Source organism: Coregonus lavaretus (genome assembly GCF_964263955.1).
Source record: "Coregonus lavaretus genome assembly, chromosome: 11".
Classification (NCBI taxonomy): domain Eukaryota; kingdom Metazoa; phylum Chordata; class Actinopteri; order Salmoniformes; family Salmonidae; genus Coregonus; species Coregonus lavaretus.
In genome coordinates this window covers 30,689,607-30,705,875 of record NC_139998.1, presented here as the reverse complement: position 1 = coordinate 30,705,875, position 16,269 = coordinate 30,689,607, and the positions used below count along the sequence as shown (strand labels likewise).

The 16,269-nt window shown below is 42.5% G+C and overlaps 1 pseudogene across 1 annotated transcript in view; it reads right to left on the bottom strand.

Annotated features, from left to right (window-relative positions):
- LOC311137510 (S phase cyclin A-associated protein in the endoplasmic reticulum-like) overlaps positions 1–16,269 on the bottom strand; it is a 120,114-nt pseudogene that overhangs the window by 101,025 nt on the left and 2,820 nt on the right. Inside the window, exons 2-4 of the transcript XR_014615453.1 lie at positions 14,845–14,962; positions 12,834–12,910; positions 12,430–12,627 (exon numbers count right to left, since the gene is read on the bottom strand). The product of XR_014615453.1 is annotated as a S phase cyclin A-associated protein in the endoplasmic reticulum-like (transcript). The remainder of the gene's footprint in view (positions 1–12,429; positions 12,628–12,833; positions 12,911–14,844; positions 14,963–16,269) is intronic.

Here is a 16,269-nt window from a genome sequence, read left to right as displayed (position 1 = left end):
CTGGAGCTAACCTTGCAGATAGCATTACTGGGTGATCTGAAAAGTCATAGTCAATCGATCAATAATATAATAATACTTTTAGCAAAAAAAAATATTTTTAATTCACAATCTGTAGAAGCAATGAGAATAGAAAGGTTCAGAACATTTGTAAAACATCACAGTACGGTTGAAATATATATGGCAAATAGAAATCCTATGGTGTTAAGAGATAGATGGGAGGTATTGAATGGAGTTGAAGGATGGGACTAATAACAACAAATAATAACAAAGATAGCTAATAATGTAAGCATACTGTGTCCATAATAAGTATATAGGTTGTATGTTGGGAGCTTTTGGGAAAGAGCACAGTTAGAAAGATATGGCATATAGAAGCAAACCGGATGGACATCATGAAAATGATCGGAGAGGTTGAGAGTAGAAGAAGTTCAGGAGCAAAAAAAATAAAAAATAATAGAATTATTGTAAAATTGACTGTGTCCATAAGGTGTAGATAGTAAGTATAGGCTGGAAGTAGAGGCCTGGGCATTGTTGTTCACTAATTTACTCCAAGTAGGGAAAGGATGGCGGGGTTGAAAAGTAATGAAGGGGAGTATATACAGTGGGGGAAAAAAGTATTTAGTCAGCCACCAATTGTGCAAGTTCTCCCACTTAAAAAGATGAGAGAGGCCTGCAATTTTCAACATAGATACACGGCTACTATGACAGACAAAAAAAAATTAAATCCAGAAAATCACATTGTAGGATTTTTAATGAATTTATTTGCAAATTATGGTGGAAAATAAGTATTTGGTCAATAACAAAAGTTTCTCAATACTTTGTTATATACCCTTTGTTGGCAATGACACAGGTCAAACGTTTTCTGTAAGTCTTCACACACCGTTGCTGGTATTTTGGCCCATTCCTCCATGCAGATCTCCTCTAGAGCAGTGATGTTTTGGGGCTGTCGCTGGGCAACACAGACTTTCAACTCCCTCCAAATATTTTCTATGGGGTTGAGATCTGGAGACTGGCTAGGCCACTCCAGGACCTTGAAATGCTTCTTACGAAGCCACTCCTTCGTTGCCCGGGCGGTGTGTTTGGGATCATTGTCATGCTGAAAGACCCAGCCACGTTTCATCTTCAATGCCCTTGCTGATAGAAGGAGGTTTTCACTCAAAATCTCACGATACATGGCCCCATTCATTCTTTCCTTTACACGGATCAGTCGTCCTGGTCCCTTTGCAGAAAAACAGCCCCAAAGCATGATGTTTCCACCCCCATGCTTCACAGTAGGTATGGTGTTCTTTGGATGCAACTCAGCATTCTTTGTCCTCCAAAAACACGACGAGTTGAGTTTTTACCAAAAAGTTCTATTTTGGTTTCATCTGACCATATGACATTCTCCCAATCTTCTTCTGGATCATCCAAATGCACTCTAGCAAACTTCAGACGGGCCTGGACATGTACTGGCTTAAGCAGTGGGACACGTCTGGCACTGCAGGATTTGAGTCCCTGGCGGCGTAGTGTGTTACTGATGGTAGGCTTTGTTACTTTGGTCCCAGCTCTCTGCAGGTCATTCACTAGGTCCCCCCGTGTGGTTCTGGGATTTTTGCTCACCGTTCTTGTGATCATTTTGACCCCACGGGGTGAGATCTTGCGTGGAGCCCCAGATCGAGGGAGATTATCAGTGGTCTTGTATGTCTTCCATTTCCTAATAATTGCTCCCACAGTTGATTTCTTCAAACCAAGCTGCTTACCCATTGCAGATTCAGTCTTCCCAGCCTGGTGCAGGTCTACAATTTTGTTTCTGGTGTCCTTTGACAGCTCTTTGGTCTTGGCCATAGTGGAGTTTGGAGTGTGACTGTTTGAGGTTGTGTACAGGTGTCTTTTATACTGATAACAAGTTCAAACAGATGCCATTAATACAGGTAACGAGTGGAGGACAGAGGAGCCTCTTAAAGAAGAAGTTACAGGTCTGTGAGAGCCAGAAATCTTGCTTGTTTGTAGGTGACCAAATACTTATTTTCCACCATAATTTGCAAATAAATTCATTAAAAATCCTACAATGTGATTTTCTGGAAAAAGAAATCTCAATTTGTCTGTCATAGTTGATGTGTACCTATGATGAAAATGACAGGCCGCTCTCATCTTTTTAAGTGGGAGAACTTGCACAATTGGTGGCTGACTAAATACTTTTTTCCCCCACTGAATATAAAAAACATGGGGGATTGGAAGTGATGCAGACAATTACATTGATAGAAGTTACAATCTATCTGCAATATTAAGCTGATCCATCCCCCGAAAAAAAACAACAACCTTGTTGGCAATCTCAGAGGTCAGACGTTTCTTGTAGTTGGCCACCAGGTTTGCACACATCTCAGGAGGGATTTTGTCCCACTCCTCCTTGCAGATCTTTTCCAAGTCATTAAGGTTTTGAGGCTGACGTTTGGTAACTCGAACCTTCAGCTCCCTCCACAGATTTTCTATGGGATTAAGGTCTGGAGACTGGCTAGGCAATTCCAGGACATTAATGTTCTTCTTCTTGAGCCACTCCTTTGTTGCCTTGGCCGTGTGTTTTGGGTCATTGTCATGCTGGAATACCCATCCACGACCCATTTTCAATGCCCTGGCTGAGGGAAGGAGGTTTTCACCCAAGATTTGACGGTACATGGCCCCGTCCATCGTCCCTTTGATGCGGTGAAGTTGTCCTGTCCCCTTAGCAGAAAAACACCCCCAAAGCATAATGTTTCCACCTCCATATTTGACGGTGGGGATGGTGTTCTTGGGGTCATAGGCAGCATTCCTCCTCCTCCAAACACAGCGAGTTGAGTTGATGCCAAAGAGCTCGATTTTGGTCTCATCTGACCACAACACTTTCACCCAGTTCTCCTCTGAATCATTCAGATGTTCATTGGCAAACTTCAGACAGGCCTGTATATGTGCTTTCTTGAGCAGGGGGACCTTGCGGGCGCTGCAGGATTTCAGTCCTTCACGGCGTAGTGTGTAACCAATTGTTTTCTTGGTGACTATGGTCCTAGCTGCCTTGAGATCATTGACCAGATCCTCCCGTGTAGTTCTGGGCTGATTCCTCACCGTTCTCATGATCATTGCAACTCCACAAGATGAGATTTTGCATGGAGCCCCAGGCCGAGGGAGATTGACAGTTATTGTGTTTCTTCCATTTGCGAATAATCGCACCAACTGTCGTCACTATCTCACCAAGCTGCTTGGCGATGGTCTTGTAGCCCATTCCAGCCTTGTGTAGGTCTACAATCTTGACCCTGACATCCTTGGAGAGCTCTTTGGTCTTGGCCATGGTAGAGAGTTTGGAATCTGATTCATTGATTGCTTCTGTGGACAGGTGTCTTTTATACAGGTAACAAGCTGAGATTAGGAGCACTCCCTTTAAGAGTGTGCTCCTAATCTCAGCTCGTTACCTGTATAAAAGACACCTGGGAGCCAGAAATCTTTCTGATTGAGAGGGGGTCAAATACTTATTTCCCTCATTAAAATGCAAATCAATTTATAACACTTTTGACATGCTACAGCATGCTAACCGCTACACAAAGTGGTAGAAATACAGGCCCTATGCGCACCGCACACAGCAGGTGGCACACAGGGCCAGTGACAACTGAAAGCTACTTGCCAGAATGGAGGAAATACTGTCCCGGATCAAGATCTGACAGGAAAGCAAATGATGCATGCATAATTTCAATAGCAGGTGATTTTATCTTTCATTTGCGGGCTGGGCAAGTAGCCTATACATGGTTCATACAGATATTGGCAAGTCAAATTCAAGGACTTTTTCAAGCACTTAATTCAAATGTTCAGGGACATGCATAGTAATGGCCTATAGAAGAAAAAAAACTCACTCAAATGTATGCATTACCACTTTTTAATAGGCCTACCCAATGGCATTATTCATTGACATCCACATAATTTTTACATTTTTAAATATGTCAGAATAATGTGGCCATTGCCTGAATAAATAGACCCCATGCTCCCGACACAAAACACACTAACGAAGTCTGTCCATGTGGTAGCTCGTCAGTCTCGCCATTTGAGGTGTTCAAGAGTTAGAGGGGTTACTGTATCATGTTTTAAAACGAGAAAGCGAACAAAAACCGGTTTCCCATGTAATGGAAAACTTTGTATGAAAAACCAAGTTGAAGCCAACATTCGATGCTGTCTTGCTCATAATAACTGCACATGGTTTTAACAGACTAGCGTAACACCCTTCAATTGAACCAGCGGGAAACAAACGAAAGTGCCTAGGGTACTAGGGGATAACTAAGAACAATGTCTAACTGCTGACACAAAAAAGCAAGGTTTGGAGAAAAACAATTGGTATGTGGATGACGGTCATGCTTAGGCGAATAAACTACAGTGCTTGCAAAAGTATTCATCCCCCTTGGCGTTTTTCCTATTTTGTTGCCTTACAACCTGGAATGAAAATGGTTGTATCATTTGATTTACACAACATGCCTAACACTTTGAAGGGTGCCAGTTACCCCAGTAGAAGATTATGGCATAGGGTTTTACACAAGTGTGTTAAAATCCATTTAAAAACAGTTTTATTTAGAAATTCTTTAGTAAGTAGGATTTAAAACCTATTTTAAAAGGCAAACACATGCCATTCCGGTGCACATCCAAGTGCTATCCACCCTCTGGTTTTTGGCAATGGGCACTTTCAGCGGGAGCTTGCCGATCAGCATCTCACAGCCCTCGATGAACTAATGTTTTGGATACAATCATCAACAAAACGAACAGTTACATACAATTTCTATATACCATCGCACAACAGGTTGAAGTCAAGAGGGGATTTTTGACAATGGGTTCCCAAATACGAACAGAGCAATAGACGGCACCCACATTGCCATAAAAGCACCATCCCAAAAGTAGCTCAACTATGTAAACAGAAAAGGCTTCCACTCACTTGATGTGCAGGTGATAGGGTATGTGATGTGCAAAAGCTGCTGCTGAATGAGGTGTCAAGGTGGCCAGGTGGAACGCGCGACTCGTTCATTCTGAAGAACAGCAATGTTGGCCTATACGTGGGAGCTGTTGAGGATGTATGGCTTATTGGTGCATGTTGCCTACTCATTTAAAGTATATTTGCCATTGCTAAAACAACTTGAATTGTCCTAATAGTCGTCTGTTTGTAGGCATGTTTTTATTTTTACTGGTTAAGCCACAACTGAGCAAGCCAAATAAAACTTTTTGGTCTGACACGAGCACCTCAATTTCTGTCTTTTTTTGGTTGCGCCACTGTATTTAAAATGGGATGGCAATGTACACTGAACAAAAACAAACGTAACATGCAACAATTTCAAAGATTAGTGAGTTACAGTTCATATAAGGAAATCAGTCAATTGAAATAAATGCATTAGGCCCTAATCTATGGATTTCATATGACTGGGATTACAGATATGCATCTATTGGTCACAGAGGTAGGGGCGTGGATCAGATAACCAGTCAGTATTTGGTGTGACCACCATTTGCCTCATGCATCAGGCTGTTGATTGTGGCCTGTGGAATGTTGTCCTACTCCTCTTCAATGGCTATGCGAAGTTGCTGGATATTGGCGGGAACTAGAACACGCTATCGTACACTTCGATCCAGAGCATCCTAAACATGCTCAATAAGTAATATATCTAGTGAGTATGCAGGCCATGGAAGAACTGGGACATTTTCAGCTTCCAGGAATAGCGTACAGATCCTTGCGACATGGAGCCGTGCATTATCATGCTGAAACATGAGGTGATGGCGGAAGATGAATGGCACGACAATGGGCCTCAAGATCTCATCACGGTATCTCTGTGCATTCAAATTGCCATCGATAAAAATGCAATTGTGTTCGTTGTCTGTAGCTTATGCCTGCCCATACCATAACCCCACCATGGGGCACTCTGTTCACAACATTGACATCAGCAAACCGCTCGCCCACACAACGCCATCTGCCCGGAACAGTTGAAACCTGGATTAATCCGTGAAGAGCACACTTCTCCAGCGTGCCAGTGGCCATCGAAGGTGAGCATTTGCCCACTGAAGTCGGTTACGACGCCGAACTGCAGTCAGGTCAAGACCCTGGTGAGGACAATGAGCACCAAGATGAGCTTCCCTGAGACAGTTTCTGACAGTTTGTGCAGAAATTCTTTGGTTGTGCAAACCCACAGTTTCATCAGCTGTCCAGGTGGCTGGTCTCAGACAATCCCGCAGGTGAAGAAGCCGGATGTGGAGGTCCTGGGCTGGCGTGGTTACACGTAGTCTGCGGTTCTGAGGCCGGTTGGACATACTGCCAAATTCTCTAAAACGACGTTGGAGGCAGCTTATGGTAGAGAAATGAACACTCAATTCTCTGGCAACTGCTCTGGTGGACATTCCTGCAGTCAGCATGCCAATTGCACGCTCCCTCAAAACTTGAGACATCTGTGGCAATGTGTTGTGTGAAAAAGATGCACATTTTAGAGTGGCCTTTTATTGTCCTCAGCACAAGGTGCACCTGTGTAATGATCATGCTGTTTAATCACCTACTTGATATGCCACACCTGTCAGGTGGATGGATTATCTTGGCAAAGGAGAAATGCTCACTAACAGGGATGTAAACAAATTTGTGCATAAAATGAGACATTTTCTTTTTGTGCATATGGAACATTTCTGGGATCTTTTATTTTAGCTCATGAAACATGGGACCAACACTTTACATGTTGCATTTATATTTTTGTTCAGTGTATATTCCCCTTGTGCTTTAAAGCTGGGTTTCCAAAACTCGGTCTTAGCATTATTAACCTATTTTTTTCACTGGCCCAAGTGGGCCACTGACGTTGATGATCGACTGGCCCGGAAGGTTTCCAAAACCTCCCCTATAGGCTATGTCGAGCCCTGACACACACACAGGCATTCCCGTGCCGTTGTTGCCTCTTCAGAAAGTTTGTTTATTTTTGGTATTTTGCACATTACTGTTTGAATAGAAAATTGTGAACCAAAAACTACAGTGACCTAGTAAACAGTTAACAATAAAAAAAGTGACTGTTTGGTTGCAGTATCGAACCCTGCTAGAGCCTGTCCATGCCCTGCTCAGAAGTCAACCCAGGCAGAGCTCTAGTGAAAAAGACATTGGTGATTGATGCGGATTGTGGAGGGAGTGGTAATTGCGAGTAAAGCTTCACAGTGCTTTTAGTTAATAGACAAGTCAGGCCAGTGAAAGATGTGTCTAGCAGCAGGCCTGCTGATTAGCTAGTTAACAGCCCCAGCCAGGCCCGCCACTGCTGCCGGCTTCATTTGATAATGAAGGCTGCCACAGCTGAGGATGGAGGGAGGCACTGCTTGGTGTGACACAGAGTGAAGGCACTGAAGACCACGTTCATGACACAAACTAAAACACTTACCTACAAATACTACTCACCTAAATAGAAATACAAAAGATTTCCTGAGGACTGCATGAAGGTCTAAACCTGCTAGAGGTCAAATGAAGCCCGGTGAACAGTAAAAAGGTGGTCATTCCGGTAACAATGAAATGAAAATGTTTAGATGAGTGAAAGCCAATTCAAATTTCACTTTTAGTTTGCCTCAAAGCTTCTCCAATGTCATACTTTATGATGCAGTAGAGGTCTTCCACAGTAGCTCTCCATTCAAGAGAACTCAGAGCCTCCTCCCCTGCACAGTAGTGTAGTATGATGTGGCATAAATCAGGGCCCGGATGGAACAAATGGTTGATAAGAACTAATTAGACCTGGGGGATGTGGGTTCAAGAGATGTGGACGTTATTAATATACAAGCATAAATCAGATTGCTGCATGGGAAGGCTCTACTGGCTGGGGCTGGGGGGAACCACACAGGACGAACCAGTGTTGATGAAGGAAGGGCTGAATGGTCTCTGTTGGTCTGTTAGTCTCATTCAAAAAACATAAGCACACAATAACAATCTCCTCACAGTTCTTAACCCTCCCCGCAGAAATCTAATTAGAAAAATAAAAAAATCTTTAAAATCTGTCTCTTTAAGCTAGAGATTCCTGGCTGCGTCTCAATACAGCGCATCCAACAATGTCGCCCTTCCGTATCTGCGGTGAAAAGGTGGCAGAGCTACAGCGGTGTTTGTCAGACTTTGAGATATCCCGAAAAACTGTCCTCTCACAGAAACGGTTTGGCCTACATACTATTACCCCTCTGTGGAAGATGAGACTCTCACGAACACCTACATGTCAGTTGTTTTGCTCTACGACCCCCACAAGCATCACAAGAGACTCATCTGAAGTCAGCACAGACGATCTGCAAACTTCTGTCTGTAGCATTTGAAGTTTGGCCTACACACAAATATGACCCCTTTATGGAAAGGTGAGTCCCTCACGAACATTTACATGTTGGACGCTCACAAGCCTCACTAGACTTGTCTGAAGGTACCCCGGTACAAGTTTAAAAATAAATGGAAGTATACAGTGCATTCGGAAAGTATTCCGACCCCTTCTCCACTTTGTTACGTTACAGCCTTATTCTAAAATAGATTAAATAAAAAATATTCCTCATCAATATACCCTAAAATGACAAAGCGAAAACAGGTTTAGAAATGTTTGCAAATGTATTTAAAAAAACATTTTTATATATATATACACACTACCAGTCAAAAGTTTGGACACACCTAATCATTCAAGGGTTTTTCTTAAATTTTTTACATGGTAGAACAATAGTGAAGACATCAAAACGATGAAATAACACATATGGAATCATGTAGTAAACAAAAAAGTGTTAAACAAATCAAAGTATATTTTATATTTGAGAATCTTGAAATAGCCACCCTTTGCCTTGATGACAGCTTTGCACACTCTTGGCATTCTCTCAACCAGCTTCACATGGAATGCTTTTCCAACAGTCTTGAAGGAGTTCCCACATATGCTGAGCACTTGTTGGATGCTTTTCCTTCACTCTGCGGTCCAACTCATCCCAAACCATCTCAATTGGGTTGAGGTTGGGGGGATTGTGGAGGCCAGGTCATCTGATGCAGCACTCCATCAATCTTCTTCTTGGTAAAATAGCCCTTACACAGCCTGGAGGTGTGTTGGGTCATTGTCCTGTTGAAAAACACATGATAGTCCCACTAAGCCCAAACCAGATGGGATGGCGTATCGCTGTAGAATGCTGTGGTAGCCATGCTGGTTAAGTGTGCCTTGAATTCTAAATAAATCACAGACAGTGTCACCAGCAAAGCACCCCCACAACCTAACACCTCCTACTCCATGCTTTACGGTGGGAAATACACATGCGGAGATCATCCGTTCACCCACACCGCGTCTCACAAAGACACGGTGGTTGGAACCCAAAATCTCAAATTTTGACTCCAGAACAAAGGACAAATTTACACCGGTCTAATGTCCATTGTTCGTGTTTCTTGGCCCAAGCACGTCTCTTCTTATTATTGGTGTCCTTTAATAGTGGTTTCTTTGCAGCAATTCGACCATGAAGGCCTGATTCACACAGTCCCCTCTAAACAGTTGATGTTGAGATGTGTCTGTTACTTGAACTCTGTGAAGCATTTATTTGGGCTGCAATTTCTGAGGCTGGTAACTCTAATGAACTTATCCTCTGCAGCGGAGTTAACTCTGGGTCTTCCATTCGTCTCGCGGTCCTCATGAGAGCCAGTTTCATCATAGAGCTTGATGGTTTTTGCAACTGCACTTGAAGGAACTTTAAAGTTCTTGAAATGTTCCGGATTGACTGACCTTCATGTCTTAAAGTAATGATGGACTGTTGTTTCTCTTTGCTTATTTGAGCTGTTCTTGCCATAATATGGACTTGGTCTTTTACCAAATAGGGCCATCTTCTGTATACCCCCCTACCTTGTCACAACACAACTGATTGGTTCAAACGCATTAAGAAGGAAAGAAATTCCACAAATTAACTTTTAAGAAGGAACACCTGTTAATTGAAATGCATTCCAGGTGACGGTCTCATGAAGCTGGTTGAGAGAATGCCAAGAGTGTGCAAAGCTGTCATCAAGGCAAAGGGTGGCTATTTGAAGAATCACAAATATAAAATACATTTTGATTTGTTTAACACTTTTTGGGTTACTACATGATTCCATATGTGTTATTTCATAGTTTTGATGCCTCCACTATTATTCTACAATGTAGAAAATAGTAAAAATTAAGAAAAACCCTGGAATGAGTAGGTGTGTCCAACCTTTTGACTGGTACTGTATATACACACACATTATTTACATAAGTATTCAGACCCTTTGCTATGAGACTTGAAGTTGAGCTGAGGTTCATCCTGTTTTCCATTGATCATACTTGAGATGTTTCTACAACTTGATTGGAGTCCACCTGTGGTAAATTCAATTGATTGGACATCATTTGGAAAGGCACACACCTGTCTATATAAGGTCCCACAGTTGACAGTGCATGTCAGAGCAAAAACCAAGCCATGAGGTCAAATAAATTGTCCGTAGAGCTCCGAGACAGGATTGTGTCGAGGTACAGATCTGGGGAAGGGTACTAACAAATTTCTGCATGATTGAAGGTCCCCAAGAACACAATGGCCTCTATCATTCTTAAATGGAAGAAGTTTGGAATCGCCAAGACTCTTCCTAGAGCTGGCCGCCCGGCCAAACTGAGCAATCGGGGGAGAAGGGCCTTGGTCACGGAGGTGACCAAGAACCCGATGGTCACTCTGACATAGCTCCAGAGTTCCTCTGTGGAGATGGGAGAACCTTCCAGAATGACAACCATCTCTGCAGCACTCCACCAACAGGCCTTTATGATAGAGTGGCAAGACAGAAGCCACTCTTCAGTAAAAGGCACATGACAGCCCGATTGGAGTTTGCCAAAAGGCACCTAAAGGACTCTCAGACCATGAGAAACAAGATTCTCTGGTCTGATGAAACCAAGATTGAACTCTTTGGCCTGAATGCCAAGAGTCACGTCTGGAAGAAACCTGGCACCATCCATACGGTGAAGCATGGTGGTGGCAGCATCATGCTGTGGGGATGTTTTTCAGCAAAAATGTATAAAAACCTGTTTTTGCCTTGTCATTATGGGGTATAGTGTGTAGATTTTTTTTAAATCCATTTTAGAATAAGGCTGTAACGTAACAATATGTGGATAAAGTCAAGGGGTCTGAATACTTTCCGAATGCACTCTATATGGAAGTAGTTTAGTGCCTAAAATAAGGGGTTAAATACATGTAAAGAAAGAAATATAGGACAGACACTTCAGAACAAACTTTCTTTTGATTAATTCATTAAATTTTTACTCTCTTTATCCATGTATGAGGCTGTTATTCAATGCGTTTCTATGGACTAATAGCAGTAAGGCCAAATTCAATGTTTAATCAAATAAAATGCAAAATCAAATAACTAAATAATCCTTTGTATGACCATCTTAAAACAAATCCATACGTTAGCTCAGTAGAACCCTTCCCCCCCCGGCTTAGACTATAGAGTCTAAACTAGTCTATAGGCCTGAGTACAAAGTGATGCCAGGCCAGAGCTGTGTGTCAGTGGGTGGTAGAGCGCAGAGGGGCTGTTTGTGTTTGAGTGAGAGCACAAAGTGCAGATTTACACTGCTCCAGGGGATTGTGGCCGGGTGGTATCAGAGCACTCTGCTTCCCCTCCAGCTAATTCTATCATTTATCAGAGCGTCAGTCAGTCCATTAGGGCCGGGCTGAGGCTGGCTGGGTGGGACTGACGGGGACGGGGGGTATATGAGCCCAGCCCATTAGACTTCACTGGGGTGAGAACACACAACAGCCAGACTACATCTCACACAGCCCCACTGTCAGCATGGAGACCACAGGCAGGGGCAGCGTGTTCCAGCACTGACCACACGCGGTCACCACAACCATGCTCAGCATAATGCTGCATGGCAGACTGATCGATACAGCAGAGCAGAGTAGACCCAGATCAACACGGCAGGCCAGCCCTGAAACAGGATTATACCCTGCCTAGTAAACAAAAGCATTACTGTGTATTATCAAAATCCCAATATCCTTATTGTGTACCATCAGTAGCCTATCCATTAAGTAGTTGAGTACATAGAACTTCACATTCATTGTTGCCCCAAACAGGGACTCAGGCACCATTCCCCTTCCAGTGGGCCGGCCCGGACCCCATTCCAAGCCCACTAGCACAGCCCTTACACCACACATCAACATTGTTTACACCATGTCATCAATATCCACTCCCTCCTGCCAAACCCAGGAGAGTGCCCTGTGATAATTCTCTCACCAGCAAGCCTTCAAAGGCCCCTCTGACACTAACCAGAGAACAAGAGGAATGTGAGAGAGGAGAAGGAGAACCTCCGTTATCAACTCAATATCTCCCTCTAGTGTTCATAAAGTGTGGTGCTCTGCAGTGCCTCCAGTTGCTCATATTTTTGTTGTCAAGGACCCTGTTGATGTAGATTACATTTGACAGGGGTGTTTAGGTTTTGGGTCACAACTTAAGGTCCAGAGCCCTACCTTACACTCCACCACACTCTGATCTGATTCACAGGTGACATAGATCTCGTCAACGGCCCGCCGCAGGTTGTCGAAGAGGAAGGCCCAGTATCGTGCTCGCAGGTCCACCTTGCGCGGCTGCCTGGCTTTGGAAGGGCTCTTTTCTGCTCCCTTGTCAAGCAAGGCCCCGGCTGTGCTCTTGCTGTCCAGGCCTGTATTCTGTAGAGACAGCAGAAGGGGAGACAAAGCATAATGTTGAGACAAATAACAGGATGTTGCTAGGTCTACAATGAGCTCTAGTTGTACAGGTGCTTATATAGCAGTGAGCAAACTATTTCATCCATCTTTAGGTTTTATTATTTCATAAAGGAAGCAAAATTAGAACATGTATGTAAGCTAATATTAAAAGATGACAATATGCACACCTGTTTCTTATTCCTATGCAGTCCAGAGTTATTTCTCTGATTCCTCAAATTGGTGTTTGTATGGGTCTTGGACTTCCCTGTGAAACATAAAAAAATGAAAAACATTGACATTCAGAAGAACAGACTATTAGTTCTAAAAGACCCACATGGCTTTTACATTGATCTGGTCACCCTTTGTTCAGCCAAAGATGGAATATGGCCTGAGGGAGTAACAAAACATAAAAGTACAGAACCGCACACGCACAATACAGGCTGACCCAAAGCCCCGCAAGAGAAAAGAGAAAGCGATCTCTCTCTCCCTCTCTCACGCTGTACTCTGCCCAACATTGTCAGAGTAGGTAGCATTCCCAAATACTGTGGGAAAACAACCCTGTTACAATGACCACAAGGCTGTGAGCATGAGCAGGTTTCATCTGTGATACCAATAACATATTTCTTGTTTGTTGTCGAGTTACCCATTGCGGAACCCATCCAGACAGTTATGAAATATTCAACCAGTGTTCAATCAAAGGACTAACTTGGTTAATTGGTGTGTGTTCCTAATCATGATCAATCATGTTTAAAAGTTAGCAAACTGATTGTTTTCTGTCAATCCATTGAACATTCCTCCACTACTAGTGGGTGTGAAGCTCATTAAATCGGAGTCATATTGATATTTTATTTTATTTTTATCTGACGAGGGACCAGTGAAATGACAGAGTTCTTTTTTTCCCCTTTTTTTTGGGGGGGGGGGTGGATCAGCTTAATAGTGCAGATATATTGTATCTTCTATCAATGTAATTGTCTGCATCACTTCCAATCCCCCATGTTTTTTTATATATATACTCCCCTTTATTACTTTTCAACCCCGCCATCCTTTCCCTACTTGGAGTAAATTAGTGAACAACATTGCCCAGGCCTCTACTTCCGGTCTATACTTACTATCTACACCTTATGGACAGAGTTAATTTTACAATAATTCTATTATATATATATTTTTTATTTTATTTTTTTGCTCCTGAACTTCTTCTACTCTCAACCTCTCCAATCATTTTCATGATGTCCATCCGGTTTGCTTCTATATGCCATATCTTTCTAACTGTGCTCTTTCCCAAAAGCTCCCAACCTACAACCTATATACTTATTATGGACACAGTATGCTTACATTATTAGTTATCTTTGTTATTATTTGTTATTAGTCCCATCCTTCAACTCTATTCAATACCTCCCATCTATCTCTTAACACCATCCATATAGGATTTCTATTTGCCATATATATTTCAACCGTACTGTGATGTTTTACAAAAGTTCTGAACCTTTCTATTCTCATTGCTTCTACAGATTGTGAATTAAAAATAAACATTTTTGCTAAAAGTATTATTATATTATTGATCGATTGACTATGACTTTTCAGATCACCCAGTAATGCTATCTGCAAGGTTAGTTCCAGGTAAATATTGCAATCCTTTAGCCATCCCTGGACCTGTGTCCAAAAACAAGCTACAAATGGACAGAACCAAAACAAATGATCTAATGATTCTGTCTCTTCACAGCAAAAGTTCATCTTGACACCTGTTTTGATTCCAGTCGTCTCAGGGAAGGGAAATATATGAAGGCCAATGCATAGAATAACTGAGAGGTGAATCAGAAGTTGTCATTTTGTTATCGGTGATACTGTATTACAGCCAAGAGAGTGTCTGGATTCGCGTGACCTTTCCCCACCACAATGCCCTCTGCTGTGCCCAAGTTCATTGATTCCTCTATTCCAAATAGATAAAGGGTTTGATTCATGCACTGTAAGTCAATATCAGCACCTGCCACTGGAGGTGAACATTGGTATTTGCCCATCCAATCAATTCTATACCCACCAAGACAACAAAAATTGATCTGGTGAAAAACACAATGGAATCTACTTCAAAGAAACACGCATCTGTGTTCATAAAAAGACTCATTCCTTTTACATCAGACTGATACATACAGTATTATAAGTCCCATTTGAGCGTGTGTGTGTATATATTTTGACGTCACTGGCCTTCCTCCTCTTTGTTCTCCAGAGGAACACTCCAGGCGATGAGATTTCGAGCAGCACGGCCCTCTTCTGCCACAATCTTCCTCACCTTGTCATGGCTGTTTGACCGCTGAAAGGACGCCTGCAGACAAAATGGGGATTACATCAAATGGTACCAAATACCAAAACCTAACTTCACATGAAGGCATATAACCCAGCTGTAGGACTTCATGGATGAGTTCATAACATTGACAACACGCTGTGGATGAAAACTGGTGCTTTGTTCAGAACAGTAGATTAGTAGTACATTTTTATGCAGCATAGTTGCCCTACATGTAGGCTAGGCTACACTAGAGAATGTGCACTGGTGTTTTATGGCCAAGGAAACCTGCCCCAAACAGGTCATATAAAGCATGTGATGTTTTGAACAGCACAAGACAACGTGGCTCTTCACACCTGCGTGTTATGTTATGGTGCTTGGTAACAGGAGATAGACACATAGGTTATGGGTTTAATTAACATGGGGGCATCAAATGTCATAAATAAATGCAGAGTACTGTGTTGTAATAGAGACGTCTCTGAACCCTGGGCCCTGGCTTCTGCCTGGGCACCGGCCTCTCCCTGGGCACCTCAAGTGACATTGAGTTAGTCATGCAAGTTGAGCGGATGCCAAAACCTCTTGCTCGCTCCTCTCTTTACCTCTCCCTCGCACACTCACACACCAATGCGCATGTGCACAAACACACACATATTTTGCATATTTTCCAAATACAGAATAGAGTGGATTTACAGCGACACTATTTCGAGTTTAAATGCAAAATAATCTCCCGGTGGATAACAAAGTAAAATCTACTGGTAACCCAATTAGACTAAAAATTGCTACCTGAATTTGGACTTACTTATCAAAATCGGGACTTGAACCAGACTCACGGTTCTCTGCATTCTATCCGTAATAGCAACCGAGTCATGTCATGAGACAAATTGTTCTATCTCGAGTCTCAACTGTCACTGCCATTCACAAAGACTACAACAAAATAAATTACTTCCATGACACTGTTCAAAGAAACGAATTAGAACAACACTAGCATTACCGTTTATCTACCATATGAAGTGTTTGACAATACAGAGGTACTTCTTTCTTTTAATCAAGCCCATGGTATCTCTTCTGTGTGAAACTCCCACACTATAGTATCCTAGGATGCTGACAGAATAGGCTACATGCTCATTTGACTCATTAGGTTTTACACATGCATAAACAGCAAGCAGTGTCCTGGTCTGCTACCATTTCATGTCCTTCTGGAATATTCACAATTGACTTACTTTGAGTGAGCAAAAAAATATCCTTTACATATAAGATCCGTTCTATTACCATAGAAGAGCATAAGGACAATAGGATCAAACACCAACATCACTGAGGCTGCACATCAAACAGAGCAGCCAAACTCCACT